The sequence below is a fragment of the Dromaius novaehollandiae genome, chromosome W (assembly GCF_036370855.1).
Source record: "Dromaius novaehollandiae isolate bDroNov1 chromosome W, bDroNov1.hap1, whole genome shotgun sequence".
Taxonomy (NCBI): domain Eukaryota; kingdom Metazoa; phylum Chordata; class Aves; order Casuariiformes; family Dromaiidae; genus Dromaius; species Dromaius novaehollandiae.
The window spans coordinates 60,337,187-60,350,613 of record NC_088130.1 but is presented as its reverse complement, the minus strand read 5'-3'; the positions used below and the strand labels follow the sequence as shown (position 1 = coordinate 60,350,613).

The window sequence follows — 13,427 nt, the reverse complement described above, 5'->3', positions numbered from 1 at the left end:
ACCTGCTGTCCCAAACCAAACCCGCCGCACTGGAACAGCACAAGCACATGTGTGAAAGCCCCAGCACCTCTCTATTCTGGGGACGTGATTTTTGCCATCAGGGCACAGCGTTGTGTCAGCAGGGGCTGGTGCCGCTGGCTGCCGTGCTGACCCGTAGCAGATGCGAAGGGTTTTTGTTCAGACGTGAAAAAGAGCAGTGGGCTTTTACACGGGCATTAAAAAGCTCGCAGAGGTGGTGCACCACATACTCTGTGTCGGCATAATTTTGCCGCATTCCTTTCCCTCGCTTCCCCGTCTCCCGGCGACTTGTGAATCGGTGTAAACCACGGGGCCGATTCTCATTTGGGGCAAGTGGAGCAGCTGCGAGGGGGTGGGAGAGCTGAGCACCACAGCTTGGCTTAATTAGGGTTTAATTACAATGAAAAAAGCAAAATTGCAGAGAGCAGGGAAGGTTTTTCCTCTAGGAGAGTGTGCACAGGTCCTTCCCCACCTGGCATGGAGAGGGCACAAACTGTGAGTTTGTACTGGGACGCACTGGCTGAAAAGACCAGTTTGGGCAATTGAGGACTGCTGGTCTATGCTCAGTGGGTGCAGAAAAATGGTTTATGGTGTGCTCCTCAGGGCTGCTTCTCTTTTCCGTAGCTTAAGGTCAGTGAGCCTCAGGGTCTGCTATGCTGTTCAGGACAGGGCTGCTTTTGGGACTGGAAGAGAAGACCCTAGGAGAAGGCTCTTGGAGCAGCGACTATTACTCTGTACTGAAAGAAGCCCCAGGAGCTATTGATATTCTGGACTGATCCCTCCTCGGCTGCCCAGAGCAGTGCTAGGAAGGATTGCTGCAGATCCCATACAGTGTACAGAGATGTAATGAGAGCATCCTAAAAGGCTGTATGCTCAATGGGACAGCTGGGGAGCAGCCTGCCAGCCGCGTGCCCCGTGCTGGGGCAGTGCCTGGAACAAGTGCCCTGATGGGCAGTGAGCTTCCCCAAGTCACCTGTGCTGCCCTGAGCGGCAGCTCCTGCCTGCATTTGGAGCCACGATTGAGCCATCTCTACCCCCTGCTGCTTGTGTCCTACAAGGAAGCAGTTTTACCTCCTTACAAATCAATCCTGGGACATTATGGGATGAGTAATTTGAAAAGGACCTTGGAAAATCAGAGAGTGCGGAAGAATGCAAAGGGAGGAGGGGGAAAACTGTCATAAGGAGAAAGACTTAAAATAGGCTGTTCGGTGGCTTCGAAAGGGGCTGGAGAGATGCTTTGACTCCGGTTGGTAATTACCTCCAAGCGGAGAAGATAGTGGGTACTAAACTAGCGAGCAAAGCCATAACTAGAGCCAATGACTGGAAGCTGAGCACAGGCACGTTCAAATTAGAAATGAGGCTCATAATTTTAATAGAACAAATGATTAAGCATTGGAACAAACTGCCAAAAGCAGTGGTGGCTCCTCTGTTGCTTGTTATCTGCAGAGCAAGGCTGGCTGACTTTCTGAGAGATGGTTCAGTCAAAGGCAAGTTATTGGGCTCAACAGAGGGGTAACAGAGGGATGTAATGGTCTGTGCAACCCAGGAGGTCAGGTGAGATGAACTAATTTTCTCCTGTGGCCTTGAAGCCTATGAGTTAAGGAAGGTGCATATCCCTGTCTTGCAGATTTAGCTTCGCAGCGGCTCTTTCTCTCATCCGTGCACTGGGTAATGCGACTCTGGTGGCCGGTGGTGCGGAGCAGGGCTGCACGACACAAGCCCGCAGCGCTTGGAGGGTGCCAAGCTCTCCGTAGGGCCCAGTGCTCATGGTGGTCTCTACGTGGGATGGGGCTGAGACCATGCCCCTCGTCCCCTACGGTGGGGCTGGCCTCTGAGACAGCTGGTGCCTGTCCCTGGCCTGAAGGGCAGCAGGAGCCTGGAGTCCGTAAGGACAGAAACTAGGGTGATGGGAAAGGGCAGAATCGCCCTTTCTGGGGCTAAAAATGGGTTAGATACAGCTTGGTCAGGGAAAGTGATGGGATGGTGGAGGATGACAGTTTTCCAGAGGTCGCAGCCAGCTGTGATCCCTACAGCTTTGATCTGTGCTGCTTGGTGCAGAGCCAGGAGGTTGAGCAAAGTGCTGGTGGTCCGGGTGCAGCTGCGAGTTATCTCCCTGGAGCAAGGTGCACGGGAAGCAAAGGGACAGCAGCAATTCACGGGCTGAGGAAAAGCACAGCAGGACTTGCTCCTCGCCCTGCTCCGTCACAGCTCACTGATGCCTCGGTTTTGGGGGGGGGGGGGGGGGGGCAGGCTGCAGAGAGGAGCAGAGCAGCCTGGCTCAGCATCAAGGGGGCTACAGGGCACAGGGCCAACAGAAAGAAGTGCCAAGGTAAGGGCTGAGAAAGGAAAGTGGGAAAGGAGATAGGGCAGAAAAACTAATGCAAGGCATGAGCCCTAACCAGAGGAAGCTCCCACTGAGCTCCTCCAAAAGACGGACTGACAGGGAGCTTTTGATGAGGAGCCGGCAGGAGATAACGCGCTGTCAAATGGCGGCAGCGGGCAGGGAGCTGGGAGCAGCCCTGGGCAGAGACGCGCCGTGCAAATCCCTGCCTCCCCCGTGCAGACAGGCAGCCTGGCACCGGGTGCCCAGAAGCACTTACCTCCCTTAATGGCGGGGCAGAGACTCCCAGACCGGCCCATTAGGAGCTGCCTGCCTGGGCGCTCCAGGGGGATCGGGGTGGCACAAAGCGCTCTGCAAGCTTCGGGAGCAACTGGGCCATGGTGATGCTGGTTCCAGCACCAGCTCTGGGCATGGAGGGTGCAGGAGGCCAGGAGCTGCTGGGCAGGGAGATGTGTTGAAGGTTTGGGGCGAGAGCTGAAGCCCTCTCCTGCGGTGCTTACACGCAGGTGAGCAGTCCTTCCTCCGACGCTCAGACCTGGTGGAACTGGGGTGGTTGGTGGGGGCTCTCACAGAGGGAGGCAAGCGAGAAGTTAGCTGAGCCAGTGCATGGCCACCTCCTCTCTGGAGACAGAAAAGCCCAGGTTAATTCATCTCCTGCGTCTTTTTTAAACCATCTGGCCCCACCAGAAGCGAGAAGAGCCATGCACCTCCCGGGGAAACCATGTGTGCACAGTTGGACATTGTGCAATGCTGACCTGTGTGCTTCGAGGGGACCGCCTCGCTGCCCGCGATGCTCTGAGCAGCTCTAAGCATTCACAGGCTCGTGATGCCCTCTGTCACTGTGCTGCTGCCTGGGAGCCGTGGGACACGCTCCCCTCCGAGGCAAGCGAGCCCTGTCTGCAAGCCGGCAGCTGCTGTGAGACGCAATCCGGAGCTAGCAGCGGCAGGAGGAGCTGGCTTGCCTCTTGCTAGGAGGGGGCCAAGGCATGTTCACCTACTGCTCCGGCAGCCGTCCTTGCTTTGCATGAAAGAGGCACTTTGATTGCTGACATCTGTAGACAATCAGATAAGAATTAGAGTTATTCCTCTCGGCATAAATGGTATTTCTAATCTCATAATCCCTTAATATTGTTCTCACCAGGATGTGGCTGCTGCTAATCCCTGAAAGTTTGTTCTCTGGCAAGTTTAAGGGAAGCCAGTGGGGTGAGAGGAGGAGGAGGGGTTGGCTGCTTGTCCTCCCTATGCTCTGAGGATCCCTCCCGGGTGTTAAGCATGCACAGAGGAGCCCGTTGCTCAGCAGCTCCTCCTGCCAGCCTGGGGATGTTGGCTCTGAAGCGGAGGTGTTTGCAGAGCCCATTAAGTGCTGCTGCGGGAGCCCACGCGGTTCTCTGCCCAGGTCCCTCCGCTTGCTGTGCAACAGCATGAAGCTCGACCAGTGTTTTGCTGCTTTCCAGAGAGACTGATCCCAAGAAACTTAAAGAAAATCCAGGACCTTTACTTACCTGTTGGAGAGATGCAGTGAGGACAGCATCCCCCCGCATGGGACTGCAAAGGACACCTGGAGTTGCAAAGGTTACTCCTTACCCTCCCAGGGGGCACAGTCCTGATGTGACACACTGGATACAGATGTGTCTCCATCCAGCAGCCCATCGCAGCTTTCCCTCTTGGCCACCTCACAGGCAGGACCGAGGCGGGAAGGGGGTTGGAAACCACACACCGTGCACCCAGAGGAGATGGGGAGCAGCGTTCCCTGCAGCCTCGCTGCTCTCCCCTTCCTCTTTGCAAGCTGGTAACTGCCCTCACTGCACAGGAAAATGCCATTTTTCAGGAAGATTTCTGAGGTGTTTGCCAAGAGAGGGAGAATTAATGGGTTTTGCAGCTCACTGGCAGCTTTGGCAAAATGCCCTGGAAGTCGGAGGCAGCTGAAGATTTTTTTGGTGAATCAGGAAGTTGGAGAATGAAGTGTTTGGGTTCAAGACATGGGGTTGAAGGGTGTGTTTTGATTTTTCTTTTTGCTTGTTTTATTCCTGTTTGCTGAGATTTGCATTTTAATGAACTCGGAGGGAGTTCCAAAAGGAAAAATCAAAAAAACCCCCAAAAATGGAAACTCAACCCTTCATTTCAAAACACCACAAGCAAAAACATTGCTGCTGCTGCGCTTCCTTTTGAAGTGAACGGCAGCAAAGCGGGCAGGAACATGCGAAACCCTCCAGTGTGGCCGGATCCGTGGCAGAGGGCAGGCTGCTCTGCACTCCCAGCGCTGTGCGGGCTGCAGTGCAAATCCTTCCCCACCACGGAGGTGTTTTCTTTGCAACATGGGAGAAAATTGCAAGAACCCCCCTGCGTTGCAGGCATCTCCTTGGCCCTGTCTCTGCAAGCTCACGCTGTTGTCCGAACTAGGTTGTATCCTCCTCGGGGCCGGGGTAGCGCAGGGAGCCAGGGCAGGAAAAGCATGTAATTCAATTCAGGCTGCAGCATCTCCCTCGCGAGCAGATGCAGCGAGGCAGTGGTCCTGCAGAGGCTTTTTTCCCGAGGCTGGGTGGAGGAGAAATTTCTCTTTCCTGGCTCCACGGCTGCTTTGAGGGAGACGGACGGATCTGCTCCCCACCACACGGCCGTGCCTCTCTGGCTTATCATTTCCAATCCGATCAGAAACAAAACTGCTGCTGCTTAATGCTTCATTACAGGCTGTTATGCATCTCCTGCGCTGCCCAAGAGAGCAGCAAGGAGGGCTCTGCCTCTATTTAATAACTGTTTCATGGTTCCTAATTGACAGATAAAAACGCTGCTAACTCGGTTCCACCAAATGTAATGTATGGGCAGGAGCAACAGTGCCGTTTCGGAGGCTGGGCGGCAGCGCAAGCTCTGACCCATTATTTTGACATCGGGAATCCGTAACATGCCGATTTGCCGTGGCGCTGACGGGTTTATGCCTCCATCTTTCATCTGGCGCTTTTGGCTGTTAAAACACCGGGGGAGGCCTTTGCCACAGGCTTTTGGGAGCGGTAGCCAGGGTAGCTGGGGCGACCGTCCTCCTGGCAGGAGACCGCCCGGAGCTTCCTGGAGGGGCTCCGCAGTGGAGCCAAGGACAGTGCTTTGCAGCAAGGGTTGGCCAGACGGACCACTGTGTGTCCTTGGGGGACTGTTCTCGATCACCTCAGGGTCCTGCCTGGCCCGTAGCCCTGGTGGTGTCACCCCATGGCCGTCAGGCTGAGCCGAGCATCCTGCCCGTAGCCAGGAAAGATTAGCTGGAGCTTTCAGATTTAATAGAGAAGCATCCGTATTCATGTGGATGAAGCAGGAAAGGGTTTATTCTGGTGAATTCACTGATGCCGCGAATCCAGCATGCTTCGCTGCGCGCTGCATATTTAGCAGAATAGCATCGTTCTCCAGGGATTTGTGCTGCCCTTTTCTACTGACTCAGGTGACCGAGCGACCCGGAGTCCTTCCACGCTCGGCGGTGAGAAATGCCAGGCGGAGACACCCCTGCTCTCCCCAGAGATGCACACGCGGTCACACAGCCGGGAGCGGGAGCCCGGGATACGCAAACAGCAGCACCGAGCGTCACAGGGGCAGCATGCAAAAGCCTCACGTCTGCCTCAAAACCTGCCGTTAAATCAAACATTTTGGGGGGGCGGGGGGGGGGGAGATGCTTCATGGGTTCCTGCGTGGGGCTGGCACCTTCCCAAGTTTTGGGGAATGAGACTTCTCACGGATTTGTCCCCCCGGCGTGGTGGCTAGCAACTTAAATACACCTCTCGGGGGTATTTGAAGGGGCCAAATCGCACCCTGAGAGCTGTGATAAAAGCATTGGCCGGCCCAGGTGTCATAGGCGCAGCTGTGAGGACCAGAAGGAGGAGTCAGACCCGGGGACCTGCAGAAATGCTTGAAGTTTAATTCTCGCAGCCAGCAGTGCAGGGGCGACAGGGCTCTCAGGTCGAGGAGGTGTGCGGCCAGTGGGTGACAGAGATCAGTAGCCACGATAAAGGGGAAGAAAGCTTCACCACCCAGTTTGACCTGTGCACGGGAAACTTGCAGCTTTCCCCAAGTTGTGCTTTCCCCAAGTCATCCCCAAAGTGCAGCGGCTGCGGAGGAGAAACGAGGGAGGTGGAGTTGCAAAGGAAAAGAAGAAGCGTCGAGTGCCCATAGCTCTGTGCAGAGCCGAGCAAATCCGATTGCGGCTGAAGTGATCCTGGGAGAGGAGAGAGGTTATTGGTAGCGAGCGCTTCAGGGATAGCATGGAAGATACTGATTTAAATAAAAATCATCATAACGGCGGCTCTAACAGGACCCTGTGGGTCACTTGGATGAGAATCAGAGGCAGCAGAGCTCCAGCGCTGGCACAGTTTGAATGTTTTGTAGCTGGATACCACGCTGGAGAGCCAGGGCTCCTGCTGCCCTCCTGAGCCAGCCGGGATGAGAAACCAGTGGGGTGTGTGGAGCCAAGTGACAAGCCGCTGAAACGGCCAGCAGCCCTGAGGGCAGCGTGGGGCTACCCAGCTTCGGCCTCTGACCACCCTGGGCAGGAGCTGAGGAGCTCCCTGAGGTCCACGGAGAGTGGCCAGGCTGCAAGGAGCAGCTGATTTCAGAGTGCTGCCCAAGAAACGCCCTGTGTCCTCATCCCCTTCCCTGCTCTGCATCACCCTCCGGAGGGGTCCACTCACCCTCACGGGCTGCAAAAGGGGCAAGAGCAAAGTGCTGTGCCCCACGGGCGCTGCGAGGGGGATGCACCGCATCCCAGGCTGCCATCACTCCCGAGGACAAGCCTTTTGCAGGGAGCTGCAGTGCCAGCAGATTGGTGTCTGTGATCTCGGCGAGCTGGGAGGCAGCGTTGGAGGCTGTATTCCTGCCGCACAAGTCAGCCACCTTCCTCCGGAGGGTCACTGAACCACCGCGGGGCCTCAGTGGACTGCAGCGGCGACACTTCCAGTGATTAACTGCCTCGCGGAGGCTCAGTTTGGGCGGACGAGGCTAAGAGGCTCCTACCAGCCAGGAATGGCCACAGCTGCTGGTCCGTGGGAAAGCAGGACGGTCATTTCTTGGCCAGTCTTCCCACCAAGAGTCCATTTACAAGGGGGGTATGAAGGAGCAATAAAATGTTACTAGATATCTCAATAGGCAGTTAATCGATTGCTATAGATTTTGCTGCTGGGAGTCCCACAGATCAGTGCAGCTCCTTATCGCTGTCTGTAACTCTTTTGCCGCATTACAGCCGGCTGCAACACTAACAGCTCTGGTCATGGTATGATGTCACGTCATGCCATATTATCTGAAAATAAGGAAGTGATGCAAGGTAATAGCTGAGCGGTCAAGATAAAATGAATCTCAGCATGCGATCCCAAATCAAAAGGGTTTCTCCACTCAGGGAACTTTTCTGCTTGAAGTTTTTGTTTTGAATTTTTTTTTTTCCTAAATGGGAGTTTCTCCCCAATCACTTTGCTTCCTTGGGAATGTGGCTTTGGCCAAAATGGCATTCTGCAGCGCAAACCTCTTGCACCCATCAGCTTTGAGTGCAATGTGATGGGCAGAGCATCTGCAGCCAGGACCTGGAGCGCAGACAGCGCAGGCCGTGCCGAGATCTCTTGGTGGGACAAAACCTCTGTCACCCAGCACATTCCTGTCCAAGGGAACTTAAAACGTGCGGAGCAGCTCCCTCTGCAAGGATACAGCCGTCCACCTGATGTTTGTGTTGAGTGGCTGTAGCGAACACAAGGCCCATCCAGAGCGTTCAGGCTTCATTGCAGCAGGTGAGCGGAGGTACCGATTCAGTCCGGATCCTGCCCTGGAGGCTGTTGCGGGAGTGTTAAAGTGCCGAGTCCCCACCATCAACAAGAGCTCACCGAGGAGCGGCGTGGTGCGCTGTGCGGATGGGCAAACCCGCCCGCTCGATGTGGCCACGGATATCGCCGCTCCTAGGAGCGGGCCGACACCGGGAGCTGCAGCTGCGTGTCCCCGGTGCCCCGTGCAGGGTTCCCACTCCGTGCTGCTTGGGTTTCCCATCCAGGCAAACCGTGTGCATATTTTCTCCAAGCCCAGGCCACCTCCTTTGCAGGAGAGCAGCTCCCCGCGCGGTGCTGCTGGCGTTTTGCGCATTGGGAAGCGGAGGCCGGTTGAGTGCATTGCAGTGAACACCCACTCCTGCCGTCCGCTCCCTGCCAGCGCTGCAGGATCACGGCGCGATGCCACGCTGCTCCGTGCCAGCGGGATCACCTGCTCCGAGACATCCAGCAAACACTTTGCTACCTTGTCCAAAGGTGGTTCATGGCGCGGCAAAGGAAACCCTCCACTGTGCTCCAGTGTGCTGCAGAGACCATGAGGGGCTTGTTTGAACTTAAAAAAAAAACCCAGATGGGGCAAAACCTACAGGGAGGACTGGACAGCCCAGAGCAAGCAGCAAAGCCCAGCTCCCTGGTGCTGTGCAAGCCCTGCTGTCACTGCCATGAGGAGCCAGTCCGGACGTCAGGCTGTGTCCACAGCGAGGATACGGATGTTGCCAGCACTCTTAGAGGCCGGTTTGCAATGCTGAAGTACTCTGCAGGCAAAGCCACTCACGTTCAGATTGCCACTTGCCCACCTCGCGTCCTTGTTCGTTTTAATCTCCCAGCCGAAAGGAAACAATCGGCTGCTTTGCCCAGCTCCGTGCCTGGGATTGCATGAGTAGCTTCTAAAAAGCTGGCTCTCCCGTGCTAGCTTGCTGCATAGAAAAGGTCGTAGGGAGCAAACTTACAGCCGAGGAGCCCGGATTTGTGCTGACAGAGTGGGGCAACAGGAGGATTAGGTCAAGCATGTGCTTTCCATCTGCACCACTAGCATCGGCCGTCCTGGGTTTGCAGCCGTAGCATCCACCCTGGGCTACAAAGTTGTTTAATGGGCCGATGTTTGCCTAGCTGAGGGGCCTTCACGTGCGTAGAGAAGAGCAAATGGTGACATTCAGGGTGCTGCTCTCGCTGCAGGGTTTTGCACACATCGGAGAGTTTAGGATACTGGGGCTGCAGGTGCTCTCCCCAAAAACTGGCGCTGGCCCTGTGCCATGCAGTGAAACCACTGGCCGTAGCTGCTGTGCAAGGTGAGGGCTGCAGCCGCAGCCTCCTCTGGGCAGCCCCGGCTGAGACCCCTCTGTTTCCAGTGATGTTTTGTGCTGGGCAGAAACCCCAGGGGTGGGCAGGGGGCTGCCGGAGCCCCTTGCGGTGGTGGCAATTGATAGGAGATGTTGCTGCTGAGGACCTCGCTTCGCTGCAGCCTGCGGCATTGTCGGCGAGATGCCGCACGGTGACAGAGACCAGCCAGGCAGCCGGCCGCGGTGCGGTCCTGCACACCGACATCGGCAGAGGCAAGTGCGGAGTGGTGCCAGGTGCCCTTAAATACCCCGTCCTGCAAAAGCGCAGCCTGTGACAGCACTTTTCGGGCACTGATTTATCATCCCCTGCCAAGTAGAGCCTGAGCCCAGATGCACAAGAGCTGGGCCTGCGTCTCGAGTCTTAAATCCAGCCCCATTTCGTGCCTTGAGATGCAGCCCGCGACCGGAAAGGCTTTTGGCCATGCTAGGGGCAGCGGCCACATCTCCGGGCTAACCCGCCAGCTTGGAGGGAGCCTGCCCCCGGCTCTCCGGGGTGTGCTCCACACAGGGGCTTTGTGTGGCTTTCCTCACCGAGATATATTGGTCCAGTTCCTTTTAATAGCACCTACGTGACGTGCAGCGGGATAGACCGCTCCGGCTCCGGCGGCACATTATAAATCTCTGGGAATAAAATTAAAAAAAAAATGCAAAGGGCCCAGAGGGTGGGGGGTGAAAAAAAGCAGAAGGGAGAAACCGTTTTCCCAGAGCCTGAAGCACTCCGGGGTGGGGAGAGTGGAAAGGCAGGGTCGTGCGCCTCGCTGGGGTAGAGTGTGCGGTTGTTTATACTGGAAATGAGTTTCTGTTTATTGCAAGCTGTGGTGGGGAGAGTGCAAAGTGGACGTAAAACAAAATGGGAAGGGTGTGGGGAAAGTCGGGGGAAGGCGGGGGGGGTGCCTTTGACGAACTCCAGAAGTCATGTCCAGTAATAAATCAAGCCGGGATCTGTCCTGGGGAAGACGACCCAGAACATCTGCTCGGGCTGAGGGGAGGCTGCGCGGGTGAGGAGGGTTTCCCAGCCGTGGCTGAGTGCCGCGGTGCAGCCGGCGGTGAGGAGAAGGGGCCCCGGGCAGCTCAGCATCCCGGGTGCAAACCTTATTGCACCGTCCTCCATTTCTGCAGCCGTAGGGTGACAGGGTGGATTTTCTCCTGTTCGTTCATTCTTTGCAGCAAATACTGTCCCGGACCTCAGCTCTATGTCGCAGAGCCATGGTGCCCTTAGGTGCTGTCTGTGCTTCCCAGCCGTGGTGCCCTGCCGTGGCCGGGCTCCTGGGGGCAGCGGGAATTAGCTTGTTAATGGGGCTGACGTAGCTGCCAGTGAAATCAGAGACAAATCTCCTGATAACCCCACCGGGGCCAGCATCACATCCATTCTTTGTACGCGGCTTTGAAGGAATTAAGTGCTAAGTATTACGGTTTGACATCTGAATCCAGCTGCATTGTTGTGTGAAGCCATTGCAGATTATTGCTATAGACCAACCTTTCATATATAATCTATTGCCAGGGGTTTAGCACTTCAGAAGGGGTGACGGACGTTTGTTTTGCAGATTTAAGCATTCCCCTTCTCTTCTTCCTTTTCTTTCCTCTTCCTTGGAAAATGGATCCTATTAATCGATGCAGATGAAAACACATGCCAGTACCTTTACAACCCCTTTGGCTCACAGCAAGTGCTGCATTCAAGCTACAAACCTCCCCAAGACTCAAAGTGAAGCGCTGGGACGGGGAGGAGAGACAAAGACCATGCTTCTGCCCTCTGGGTCCTTCCCCAGTTCTTGCTTTTTCGGCCCATATTAGTGCAGAAGGCTGGAGGCACAGCCCCTGAAATGCATACGCATGCCATGACCTCACAGATTCGTCTGTGTTTCATTATGCCACATCGTGGACAAGCCGCTCTGACATAACCCCATGAGTGCTGCTACTGGAACTGCTCTTGGCCAGTGCCCAGGGACAGCTCTCTGGGTGCAGGGGCAGATCCCAGGCTGCACCCACAGTACTTCCCTCATGCAGACAAACCCCAAATCCTTCAGTACCTACTGGCTCCTCAGCTTCACCTCTGGCAGGTTCAACCCCATGCCACCCTTGGAAAGGTCAGAAATTTTGACAGCATCATGCTTCTCCACTTATGCCAGGCATGCTGCCTTCCTCCCCACGCTACCAGTGGCATGTGCACCATGGGAAGGACCTGGCTGCATTGGCCCTAAACCCAGCCTGAGCTGCTTTTTCTGCTCCAGCAGAGGATTGCAAAGTACTCCAGTAAACCCCGGACTGCTCTGTCCTCCTCCTTAAAAGCTCTGTGTTTTCTCAGCCCGTTCTTGCAGCTCTCATATGCAGCCAAGGCCTGCAGAGCTGTCCCCACTGCTTGCAGGAGAGCTAGGTGGCCTCAGCTGTTAGGTAGCCCTGCTGAGGCTGTGCAGTGAGGTTGATTACACCACCTAAGCTCCCCTAATCTCTCAGGCCCTTCCCAGCATGCTCATTTTTGTGCATGGCCAGGCAAGAGCATACCAAAGTGTTTCTCTCCTGGTATCTCACCTTGAGTGCAAGCTGGGGGTCTCGGTGCTGGGGAGAAGCTGGAGCACCGGTTCGCAGATGCCTGGCTGTGGAGGGTGCTGAGCCAGCTGCGCGTGCTGTGCCTGAGCAGCCCGTTTGCAGAGGGGACTGTTCTTCTTCTGCCTCATGGAATGGAGGAAAGAGGCATTTGCAATGCAGCAAATGGCAGCGGGCATGATGTCTGCTCCCTGCCGCAGCAGGGCTCGCACGGGCCGTGCCGCCACAGCATCCCCTCTGCCGCCAGCTGTGCATGCCAGTCCCCGAGACGGGGCAAGGCAGCTGCCCTGGCCTGGACACATGCGACTTGCTGTTCTCCCCCAGCTTTCTGTGCAGTGCTTCAGAGTGCAGCAAAATCCTCGCAGCTCCAGGAGACCCCATGGCAGGACGTGATTACAGCATGGGGTTAAAAAAGGAAAATCAAACCCAGCCCTTCGCTCTTGGTGTCCGTTTCCAATTTGCAGCAGTTCAGCTCAGTGTGAATAACCCAGTGCCTGCTACTCTGGTGGGGAGGGCAGAGAAAATGAGGGTTAAGCGAAAAATGTGAGAAATAATTGCTTATTATTTGTTCTTCTTTGGAAGCAAAATGGAGGATGCTTGAGAAGCCGCTTCTGTTTAAACAAAAAATAATCAAGAGACTGTTTGTTCCAAGGGCCGCTGGTGTGCCCCAGCCCTGCACGCTCTATGGAGGACGCTGGCTCTTGCAGCTCTGCGTTGGGAGCAGATGGGAATGGGATGGGCTGCGTAATGTGTCCGGGTTATCCTCGCTAGGTCAAGGCCAGCAATAACTTTGCCTTGCTACTGATTTGGTGTGGATGCACTTGGGGAAACCGCATCCACTTCTGGGTGTCTTGTTGTTAAAAGGTCATCGATAAAGTACAGGGACTCCAGAGGAAGAGCAGCCAAATTGATTAAAGGATTAGAAAATAGCATAAGACCTAAAGGAGAGATTAAAGGAACTAAGTGTGGTGCTTGCTGCAAAGTATAGCTGGAGGAAGCAAGAAGGGAAGAAAATGAAAACAGCCTTGCAAAGATTTTAAAGGTGACAATTAGGATGGGAGAAAACAGTTGCTGGGAGTAACTGAGCTGGTTAGTGCTCTGCACTTCATTTCACAAGTTGTCAGCTCTCTTACGTCTGCGGGGTGGGAAGGGGCTCCCCAAGCCCATAGAGCTGCTGTCACTCCCCTGACTGTGTGCACGAGGACATCCCACGGGGCTTGTTCATTGCTGCCTGCGGAGATTTAAGGAGATTTGAGGAAGTTGAGTGTCATGTTCATAAGCAAAGATACTTTTTTTAGCTCTTCTTTAGGGAGGGACAGAATAATGGGACCTCCCTTAAAGACAGCTGAGTTAAGGATGCAGTTATTATTTCCAAATGCAGCGAAGTCTGGGGTTACATGGCTTGCATCG

At 55.3% G+C, this 13,427-nt stretch overlaps 1 protein-coding gene across 4 annotated transcripts in view; it reads left to right on the top strand.

Annotated features, from left to right (window-relative positions):
• The window catches only part of LOC112988015 (ciliary neurotrophic factor receptor subunit alpha), a 333,191-nt gene that overhangs the window by 279,483 nt on the left and 40,281 nt on the right, over positions 1-13,427 (top strand). The gene's annotated exons all lie outside the window — the stretch shown is intronic.